The following is a 12,186-nucleotide window of genomic DNA, read 5'->3' on the forward strand; positions in this document are numbered from 1 at the left end:
TCATGCTAATTTTACTGATCGGCACCGTGTAGAGAATTTCCGTGGTCGTGGTTTGCTTTTTCCGCGTTCTGCACTTATCTGTTTTGGAGGGGGACAGTCGAATGTGTGATGCATGAGAGGAAAGAAAGGCAAAAATGGAGATGGAATGAGAAGGAGAGAGCAGTTTTGAGAGTTGAGCTTTGTGAGATTGACACATCTTTGGACTGGGGCTGTAAAAGTTGTGCTGTGTCTATGTGGAAACATTGAACACGGATGAAAAGGTGCTTAAAGAGGCTAAACCTAATTTCATATAAAAGCCATTCATCTTTTTATGTTAGTTGACATGGACAGTCACACCTTTCCTTTTGGCCTGTGTGAGTGTTGCTTTGCATTTGAGTACATGCAGGTAGAAAGCGCTATAGTTTCTTTTTTCTTGTCAGACAATTTATGGCAGTGCTGCATGAATTTAATATTCCTTTGACCTTAAAATGCTTCAGCTCATTTGAATTATATCCTTCAATTTATGTAGGAAAAGTCCAAGATTCTATTACAGAGCAAAGCTTGAGGCGTTCACATTTATACACATGCTGTTATTTTTTCTGTTTGAAATGTTCACATACTTTAATATTTTTATAATTTAGTATACCTTGAAATTACAAATCCTGCCCCATGACAAAATACCTTTATCTGCTAACTGGCAATTTAGGACAGCACTTTTTAGACAAGGCCTGCAGGTGATAAACACACGAGGTGGTGAATTAATGCCAATTCAGTTACACAGGCTGAAAGCAAAGGAAACACTGTGACTGATTGGTGTAAATATGCATGAAGAATTCTTTATGCAGGGTGTTTCATATAGTTGTCTTTTTGCAACATTATAAAATCATGGACTCATTTATCTTTGTCAACAGTAACGTGTAGCCTAATGAATGCGAAGACAGCTTTAACATTGGATTAGGTATCATGGACTAATAATGAAAACATTTTATGTTGCTTAATGCATGTAAAATGCATGACGGGCTGTTTCAAATCGAATATCTGCTGTTTGCTGTGAGGTTGCATTTTTTATTATTTGCAAATGAACCAGATGTACAGCATTAAATAATCTAGGTTAACGTTAATTTATAAGTATACTGTTCATTCATGTTCATAATGTCTGAATAATTACACAGCTGTCTGGAATTTTAAACAAATGCCATTGCATTAACTCATTTTAACACAGAGAGGCTCTTTGTAAAAAAGTGTTACCTCTTTGCTAAACAGAAATTGAGCTGTTCGAGAAGATATTACGCCCAAAAAAGAAAGTTTGACTGGAAGTGCTGAGTAAGGATAAGACTATCTAACATCAAGCAGACTGCTGCTATTCCTTAGAAAAAGGAAAGTGTCTTGTATCATAATAAACCTTCAAATAGCGCTATTGATTCAATGCATACAATAAAAAAACAAAGATATATGTGTGAGGCTTTTAATTTATCTTTTGCTTTTCTCTGCAGTCTGAGAGTGTGGCAAGGCTTGCCAATGTCAGCAAACCTAACATTACTTACTCCTCAACAAATTTGTTAGTCATTGCTCAGAGCCGGGCTCTTGCGCATGACTTGGATGGCCATTGAAACGTAGTTTATTGAAGGGGAAGGGACACACTCTGGTCCAAAGCTCAGGGCCCGATGACACAGAGGGAGGAAGAGGACTTGAAAGGTGGAATTCTCTCCTCGAGATTCACAGGGCTTTCAAGGAGAATTTGGACGAGAGATGTTCCGCTGGTTAATCTGCACAGACAAAACATTGTTTCCGGAGGCAGTCCTTTGCTAAAAGATCCCCAAGGCTCGGTGATAGCATCGCAGAGGTTTAATCGTGAAACAAACTAGTAACCTACTCTGGTCATGTATTTTGCCTAGAGCTTTTCTGAGAACTGTGGAATCAGACAAAATGCATACAAGCTTTTCGTGTGTATAAAGCACACTGAAGCCTAGCTGAGCATCACGGGCTGTTTCAAATCGAATTCCTGCTGTTGGCTGTGAGGTTGAATTTTTTATTATTGTCAAATGAACCAGATGTATAGTTGGTTGAGTTGCAGCACTCTTTGATCTCCTCTAAGAGTTTTTTTTTTTTTCTTGACAAAGACAAAAACAAATTTTATACTTGCCTTTGCACTACTCTTTATTTACACTATGCTTGAGAGAGGACATGAAATGTTGCAAGTGAATTCAAACTCAAGTCACTGACAAACATGTATGAATTTTTTTGTTTGGCTTTGATGTGATACAAGCTCTGTTACTTCGGTAGGCAACAAATAAACAGCCTCGGTCTACTGATGAAACGTATCGTTTGTATACAGCACAACTGTAATGCATGCAAACCTAAAGGCCACAGCTTTGACAATAGATGCAGATTTTCTTGCTATAGCTTTTTACACAATGTGATCATAACAAATGGTTGATTTTTTTTCTCACAGCTACATGCAATATTCCATCCGTGTGTATTCTGCCATATGTGCGAGCAGTCTAAGCACATGCCTCACTGAAATCTTTAGAGAGCGAATCCATGCACCAGTAGCACCCCTCTAGCATCTCAAAAACCCTCATGTTGTGACATTTCTGCTGTGAGACAGTGTAAAGTTCTCTTTTTGAGGCTCTGTCACAGTTTTTGCCCTGTGTAATGTAGTTTTGATACAGAGACTAGATCAAATACTCTGTGATCTTTCACGCTTAAATTATTTAAGGTCCCAAGATTTTTAAATTTAATATCATGCACATCGATATCTAGCCTCTCTCTTTCTGGGGATTAGACTCGCTCCTCAATAAGATATGATGCGGGTCTCATTTTTTACATTGTGTCATGTTGCCGTTTTTCTGCTCATTTGGAATGTGACTACTTGTTTCTTTTCCTTTATTTATTAGGCCTGATGGCTTACCTTTGAGACAGATCGATGCTGTCAGTCACTATAAATGATAACCGCTCCACCAATTATAGATGATTAAGTTAGCCTCCGCCAGTCAGAATGCTCAAATCCCAGGTGTTTGCGAACGGCTTGTCTGCTGGTGCAGAATTTGACTGAGTACCTGAAAAGAATTACAAGGGTGGCGTTACAAATCACGCCGACCGAAAAATTAACCGTGCAAGCGTGACTATTCTAGTTTGTCAGATGCACAGCAGAACATATGGAAGTTTCATAAAGTAACATGAAATAAATCTGCAAGACAACATGTCTGTTCCATTTCATTAGATTTTTTAATTTGTATGACATTCTCAACATATGTGATGGGATACAAAATAGATTGGGCCTTTCGCAACACAACAGATGAAAAAACATTTAACCCGGACAGCTTTTGCTCTTTGCTCATTATGATTAAATGCACAGTTCATTTATTTATTATATGAAACTTTTCAAAGAGGACCTATTATGTCTTTTTAAAAAGTCTTGGTTTTGTTTTTGGGGTCTACTAGAATAGGTTTTAATGTTTGAATATGAAAAAAAAAAAAAAAACGTTCCTGTCTCTATGAAGCCCCTCCTTACGAAAAGTGCAATGTACTCTGATTGGTCAGCTGGACCAGTGTGTTGTGATTGGTCAACCACTTCGAGCGTGTTTGGGAAATGTCACGCCCCTTACCATAACCGCAAGTTTCAACACACTTCTAACTAACTCGTCCAGGCCTCGCCCCTTTTCTTTTTGCCTATCCCTTGGTTGGGAATTATTATTTAAATGAGGAATATTGTGACATGTTTGTTCCTGGAAGACTTCAATCGAGGCGTTTCAGGGAGTTCAGAAACAGTGCACACTGATATAGAGAATAACATAACATGACAAAAGCTGCAATAGTTGTTTTGGCTAGATTTCTGTGGCTACAAATCAAATCAGTAACCACCATAACAATTTATATAGACTTTATCTTCACAAACATGCAAATATGTAACGCAAACATAGCAGTCAATTACATGATAATATCCCCGTTTTGTCATTTACTCTCTTTTCTTTCATATTATCAAGGAAATCCTCTAACGTGCCACTGTTGCAGTGAAGTTGACACTTGTCAGAGCTACAACTGAGGGCCTCTTTGTTCTACCACTTCAGCTGTGTGTGTGTGTGTTTATCTGTGTGTGTGTCTCATTAAATGTGGATGGTGAACTTGCTGCAGATTGCCTGGAGATTGCCGCTCTCTCTGTGTAGCAGAGAAGCCCCCGTCCATAGATGAGGTGCGATTGACATTTCTCACTGGCCCTCCACGGGGTGTCTGTAAAGATCTTGAACCCATTCAGACTGGCTCTGAAATCAAATCACTGCAACCGCCACTGCCACCGGTCTCAATGGTCACATCAATTATTTAGCACCAACTCAAGTGATCCAGAAGGTTGGGGGAATTTGATTTTGCCAATACCTCTGGCTAGCAGGACCTTTGACATTGGTCTGTGCAAAAGGGGCGGACAATGATAATGTACCAAAGGTTAGTCACCTTATGCTGATTTGCGTGGAAAATGGCCGTTATTGATGCTTGTTTCTAATGCTGATTCTAATTGTGCCGAAACGTTCTCCTTTGTGCATACTCTAGCGCATCTCCTGTGTATGATGAATTTTCCGAAAGAATGTCCTCGATTCCTCCAGTTGGTAATGTTTTGGAGGTAGCTTGGGGTTATCTGAGCTAATTAAAGTTTGATTTGATCAAAGTACAACTTTTTTTCAGCTTGAATTTTAATTAGGCTATGGGTCACTGGTCCCTGGTCCATTGCAAGGACATCTGCAGACTTTCTAACGTAATCTGAGACTCTTTTAAATTCAATTTAAGGGATTTAATAGACAACGGTGGCTTTCGGACAGTGCGGGGATAACCATCTCGTCTGCTGGCTTCTCGTCGGGACAATGGGGGCGGCGGTCTCCTGAGACAATCTCCATGGCCCGCTCCGGGCAATATCACCACGGCGACTCTCGCTCCCTTCGGCCCATTACCGCAGACAATTGAACCTGCTATCAGCGCCACGACAGAGGAAATGTGTTAAACACCGGCAGCCGGAGTCGCGGGCTTATTTGTCCCTCTGCTATCTGTCACCGGCACGAGCTCCGGCAGCATATGCAGAGTGCCTTTTCATAACGATAAAAATCTGCGAGCTGACGCGCAGGACAGATATCTGCAAAAAAAGGATGAATGCGGTGGAAGGAGACCCCTTCTTAATGCCCCCCCTCCCCCTCCCCCTCCTCTGCTACTCTGAGATGGGAGTGAATTCCATGGCAGCAGAATCAATTTGCAGCTTGGGGCCCGTTTGTGGGAGTATTGCTTTTTATGTGATATGATCTTTGCTTTACATTTCCGGAGGTCAGTACAGACACAGAAACAAGGTCAAGCGAGACTTGATCGACAGTTTCTCTGTCTGCGGCGGCGAAACAATTACCCACTTGGGGATGGCGGGGATATTAAACCGTTGGGCTTTAAACATCTGAAAGGAATCTCCTATTGGATTTAAAGCCGTTCCAGATCTGAGCCCCCGTGTCCGTTGATTAATAGCTTTCCTCGTTTCTACTGCCCCAGGTATTTATGCATGTTCTGATACGGGAGAAGTGAGGGTCAATTTAGGGCCAGGACATCATGCCCGCTCTTTAGAACGCAGGGAGCGGGATGATATATTTGTTGCTTGCCTTAATGGTAGCAACTGGAAGCCTTTCTCTTTATTATCATGGTAATGTAAAAGAATTTGCGATGTCCTTCAGCACAGAACGTGTAGCTCTTATCCTCCGTGACTCTGAAACCCAGTGGCTCGTTTTGATTTCGAAGCCACATTCCGCAGTGGCCCGACCCGATGCAATTACGATTCCAGATCTTTGGTGTGGAAACTTTGATCAAACAGATGCCATGTAAACTCTGTCCATCCATTGATCTGTAGCCCAGTCAGGGCATTTCCACATGGGAAACAGTGCAGGGCGAACAGCCAACGCTATTATGTTTAATATATGCATCAACAATTTGCAACTATTAGATTATACCTCCTGTTTTTTCCCCCTTTAGTAGAAGGTCAATGTATACCCCAGCCCATTTCACATGGTCCCTAATTATACTAAAGGGAGGCTCCGGAGCCCTTCATTTGTCATTTAGAAGTTGTGAAGGAGGCCCACAACTTTGGCTTGGTCTACATGAATTGGATTGAAGGTTTTCTGATTGAAATAGGAAGTCATATATAGGAAGGAGATATCATTTTTTTTAGGTGCATCAATGTTTTGTCACTTTTGGACCAGAAAGTTCCAGATTCAGCAAGATCATAAAAGTAATCATTTATGATATTCCAGGTAATCCCTTATATAGATATCCAAGGCATCCAGCTATTGTCGTTGCTGTATAAAAGGCAGAAACATTTTGACTAATGAATCATGATGACAATAAACACACGATTGCGACAATATATGGTTTTGTGTGCGTTTTCAAGCCATATTGGGATATTTTCATATAAAATCCATGACGACTTAAATCAGAAGTGGTTGTAGTACATAGACCAATCATAAAATTGTCATTAGGAAGATTTAGGAAAACGTATAATAGAATACAAATTATTGGATGCTGTTCAGCAGTGTATTTTGATTGCATGGTGGTTTTAACAAACAGCCATGAAGCTTTCAAGGCCTTAAATCACTAGAGACGTCTGGACACCCGAAAACAAATTAACACCCAAATGCACTTTTACTTAGTTAACACTTCTGTGAATTCCAATATTAGGCAAACAAATCACAGAGTCTGCTCTGGTTCTGCTCATATACCAAGTGGCAGTGAGGAAATATCATCTAATAATGCTGGGGTTTATGTGCATATTTTTAATTTCCTTGTTTACCAAAGACATTGCAGGGGACTTACTGTGGGAGTGTTGTTAACTCTTATTGCAAGCAGCTTCAAGGTTTCACGCAAGAACGCCTTGATACTGCTGTTAATAGCCTGCACAGCTGTGGGGAATGACTAGTGAACCTCTCCAATTTCCCTCTTACCATTATTACATTATTTTAATGTATTTTATTCCATTTAATTATCCAAGTTCATTCAGTTAAGAAAAAAAAGAATGAAAAGAAAGCACATTCCAAGGTCCTTTAACCTCAAGGAGGCAGAGACCTCCCCAAATAAGCCCTCTCCTTTCGTACATGGCATCCCATTAGCTGCAGACGGAAGTGCCCTGCATGGACTGATGGAGAAATGAGGGTGAGGGATGGCAGACTAGGAGATTTGAATATCTCACCATTAAAATGCACAAAGCTGGAACATGTCTGCAGGGGAGGCTTTGAAATCCCCCCCACCTCCAAGTCTTTTAACTCAATGTGTGCGCTCCGTCAGAGGACCCTGAGGGATCCTGTCTCCGAAAGGGGATGTTGCATGTTTCTATAGACATCACACACACACATTTTCAAACTCATAAGCACAACAGACCAAAATTTTAAATGTGAAATTGCTTTTTATTTTCCCTTTTTTCTACCTTCCAAGCTGTAACCTTGAAACAGAGGTCGCTTTAAATATGTAACTACTTATGGGTTTGTAGGCACTCTGCTTCAGTATTTGCGTGAGGCAAAGGTGTGCTACGCCAAATTCAAGATCAAGGCTAGTGCATAATATGGCTCATGAAAAGGGATTTCTTCCTTTTCATCTCTGAGACCAATATAAAAGTCATCGGGACATTCCTTACCTCCTTTTTAAAAGCCGTTTTCTAGACAATGGTGGTAAAAAGAATAAAATGAGAGTAAAGCAAGCGCTTTCAAAATAAAGTTTAATTACCACTGATGTTCCTTCTTTTTTCTTCTTCTTTTGGTTTTAAAGCTTTTTATATTTTCAGGTGATGTGTGTGAGTGTGTGTATATTCAAAAGTCAGTAGGATTTTTTTTAAATTCTCTTATGCTCACAAAGGCTGCATCAAAACAATTAGATTTTTTAAATAGGTCTTTTATGTTCTAAAATTTTACGTTTTGGTAATATTGTAAAATGCATTTTTTCCCCTGTTATGGCAAAGCTACATTTTCAGCAGTGATTACTCCAGTCTTCAGTGTCACATGATCCATCAGAAATCATTCTAATATGCTATCTAATATGATATCTAATATTTCTTATTATTATCAATGTTGAAAAATGCTTAATATTTTGGAAACAGTGACTGCTTGGAAACTTCTTTACAGGATTATTTGATGAATAGACAGCTCAAAAGAACATAATTTTTGTAACAGTGTAAGTCTTTACTGTCACTTTTAATTAATTCAATGTGTCCTTGCTGAATAAAAGTGTTAATTTCATAAAAAAAAAAAAAGAATTAATAATAGAAGAAAATAATGTATTACTAATAATACTGTAGGATGAATAATGTCATTTGAACTTTATATGTAATGCAAACAGGTCTGCATACTGCTCTACAGAAAGGTATTTTTAGTTCTAAAAGGAGTACAAAGTAGAATTCACATTAAAAACCAAAGCTCTGCCGTTATATTCATGCATTTATTTAAACCGAGGGGAGAAATGTCATGATAATGAAAAGATTTCTCAGGAAGGAATCACATCTTTCACCCCTCACAGACAGGTGAGGTGCAATATCAGATATAGTAAAACCAGTGGCTAAATGTAATAGTATGACCTCTGGCTGGCAGCGAGACACTCCAGATGGGCCAATTTGAAAGGATCACAATGTCCAACCATATGACTTTATTATAAAATAGCCACCATAAAATGAGAGTGACTCTATCTCTTATTTCACTGAATGACTCTATACAGCAAGGACACACGGCGACGCCTGCACAGATCACTAGCTGGAGCATGTGGCCAAAATGCACTCATGATTTCTGTTGCAAATATTCACTCAACTGGTTTAGTTGCTATTAAAGTTGTTTTGTAGTGTGCACCTTTCTCTGGCATTTAGCCGTGAGATTCGCCCCTTATTTAAGACTGTTTTCACTCTTGGTTTGATCGCATGATCCAAACTAAAGTTTGTTTCTTTGTCCCTTTTTTTTATTTTTGGTCCGAACTGCCATAAAATTGCATCCTCAATGCTACTACCACCTTCAGAACAATAGAGTGGTGCAGGGATGACGTCAAAACCCCGAAGACTAATTCACCCCTGGTTCCCTCTAGATTTTCTTAAAATGTTAAAAACATGTTTCTAATAATTTACTACATAAGAATGTTAAGAACCTTAATGTGTGCAGTTTACGTTGTAGAACAAAACGTCAATGCATCGTCAAGTTATGTTTACCACAGGCCTTATTTTACTCATAAATTAAAAAAAACGAAGGGAACCAGCGGAGAATTAGTCTCCTGGGTTTTGACGTCATCCCTGCACCACTCTATTGGCAGCTGTTTGCCACTGTAACTGGGTAACTGTATACTGTTACAGTTCGTATTAAAAGCCCCATTTAATTTCATCTAATATGCTCTATAGAATGAGAACGCTGGATAAGCAATTTTTTTTAAAGATAACTGATGTCAATTGCATCAACTTTTTTTTTCCCTTAAACTTTAAATACAAATAAAATTGTGTCTTGCCCTGCAGAATTAAAGAGTGCAGAAACATAACTCCACAGCAGCCTTTGATGTGAAACAGTCCTCTCCGTCTCTTAACTGAAGAGGATTTTGGCAACAATTCCCTTTGATAGAATATACCTGGGCGTTTCTTAGTCAGAGAGTGTGTGGGCTTTTGATGTTGTGATCTTTTCTGTAAAGTTTTTGTTGTTGCTTCAGGGACGAAAGTCTGTTCTGCTCTAGAAGTTTGTGGTGGGACGAAAATTAGTCAGCTGAGCGGTGGAGAGATTGATGTGTTTTATGTCTTCAGGAAGGGTGGATGGACCTCATTGCATTCAAGTGGGTTTATAATAGGTCTCGTATGTTGCATGCTGTGCAGTATGACAAGTTGTTAGGCATAGTTCCTTGTGCTGTTGCTATACTTTAAAGAGTTTAAAGTGATGTGGCATCAGTCTAAAGTCAAACTAATAAAAACAAATTGGTTGGTAAGAACTAAACAATTGGCAAGACCAAAACTTTGCTCAAAGTTGGCCGGGAGTCTGCAATTCTGCAGTATTCTGTTCAAAGTATTTTGATCCTGTTGCTCTTCCTAAACAAAGACTGTTGGTCTTACAAGCCCAGATTTTAATGTACTAAACAACAGTGAACGATGAGGACTGAGAGATGTTAGTCTCTTTGAATAAAATATTGTTTATATATAACATATATTCTAGATATATGTATGCTGTATTTTGTATTTGCTTAAAAATACGATAAATATCCAGCTAGAGGAGCACTCCCACTGATTGTTTTCCACTTCGAGCATTGCATCTAGCAGAAATGTAACCAAATTTCCTGGTAAGAACTAAACAAGAAACTTTTTTTATGAAATTACAAATTGAGATATGTCAAATTTCAATGCTATCCTTATTCTCTGCCCAAAAACGATTCCAAACAGTATGAGTAATGAGTTGTACTTCATATTCCATTATATCAAGTAGTCAGGGAAATTTGCGTGTGCCACGTGAATAAAAGCCCCGACTCATTCAGTTCATTTTCTTCACAATAGTATAAAGGCCATATACGTGTGATGTGGGAAATGTGCTTGATTGTGTAGAGAAACACGGAGTGGTGTAAAAAGCTGAAGTAGTTCAGATGCTGTATTTTAATGTCTCTTTGTGATTGTGCGTTGATAAGAGCTGACAGATCTTTTTCCTAAGCGCAGGCAGGCTGATGACAGTAGACTATTCACAGCGAGGCACTGATCACTCTACGGCAGCTCTCTTTCTCTCTCTATTCGCTGCATGAAAGAGGGTTTCGACGGCGGCATACCTTTTGTGTCATTTCATGGGCTGTGTTTTTTCATCAAGCGGAGCCGTGAGTAACTTGTAAAGCAGCTCAGCCGTGTGTCTGTCACGCCTTGCACTTCATTTCGTACTCTTTTTTTCTTTTTTTTTCTTAGTACGGAGGTCTTTTTCACTTTAAAATAGGGGAAACTTTTAAATGAGGCACTTATACAATAAAGGGTTTTCTACAACTCTTACAGCAGTGGCCAACCCCTCCTCTTCTTTACCAGCTTGTTTCATCTCAGTAAGAGTACATCCTTTCATTTTGGTGGGATATTTGTCAGAGACTCTGCAGACTGCATAAGTAACGGGAATTAATGTTTGAGGGACACCCGCGCCGATGGTCTATAATAAGAGGCCTCGCTGAGCCAAGGGTTTCCAAGGATATGAGCTCTTTAAACAAGCTCTCACTGTACTGTGAGATTACTTAGTTAAATAATATCAGCAGGCCCATCCATCTTTGCACATTGTATCACTTAAACTACAATATCTGACCTTCAGCACCAACTTGTAATTGAACTCTCTGCCGAGTCGCTCTGTGGAGTTTGACTTATGCTGGCTTTGCTGGAACACATCTCAGCATGACTACATTATCATGTCCTCTCTTCATCTCTCGATTCTTCTCTTCACCTTTCCCTTCTCTCCTCTCCTCCTACAGAAAAGAAAAATCACAGATGAGATCTTAATTGTTTCTCTTAGGCAGTAATGAGATTAAATGGAAAGCAACTGGAGACTTTTTCTGAAATCTTTTGCATTTGATAAAAAAAGCTGCTGGTATTCTCACATACATCTCCACTACGTTCAGAAGAAAACGACCTGAAACATTTTTGATAGAATTCTTCCCGGGATAAATTATCCAAAATGATTTCAGAATGATGTATTATGACAATTTCCTTATTTAAATCTGTTTTTATTCCTGCTTAGGCATTTTAGGAAAAACATCTGAGAAAAAGTTGATACTTCTGTGAAACATAGCTGAGACCTCCATGGATTTTCCTGAGAAAACCCAGTAATCTCACATGTGTCTCTTCTAGAGTTTCAGAAGAAAACTACGCTCAGATTTGCCAAGATACAAGTTTGCCATTAAAAAGTCAGGTCTCATTTTGACCTCAAACATTTCTTAACAAATACTTCAAGGCCAAATTATTCACTTTTTATTTAATTTTATTTTTTATATCAACAATTGTATCTATACTCGTTATATATTTTGGGAGACATTTCATGAACTCTCTTCTTTTGTCTACTGAGAGTTTGTTTGGTAAGATGTTTCATTAGTTGAACAATCGGTATGTTGTTAAACAACAGTACAATCCAGTGAACGCCCACTGTGTGACATTTCTTCTTAGGAGAACATCTGAGAAATGAGAAATCTCCATAATTATGAAAGAGGAACCTCTGAGCTATAAACATTTCCTCTCCTCTCCCA

General features: G+C 39.0%; 1 protein-coding gene across 2 annotated transcripts in view; it reads left to right on the forward strand.

The window, feature by feature from the left end:
• The window catches only part of rbfox3a (RNA binding fox-1 homolog 3a), a 340,080-nt gene that overhangs the window by 59,695 nt on the left and 268,199 nt on the right, over positions 1 to 12,186 (forward strand). The window lies entirely within an intron of this gene.

This window comes from Rutilus rutilus (genome assembly GCF_951802725.1).
Source record: "Rutilus rutilus genome assembly, chromosome: 16".
Lineage (NCBI taxonomy): Eukaryota > Metazoa > Chordata > Actinopteri > Cypriniformes > Leuciscidae > Rutilus > Rutilus rutilus.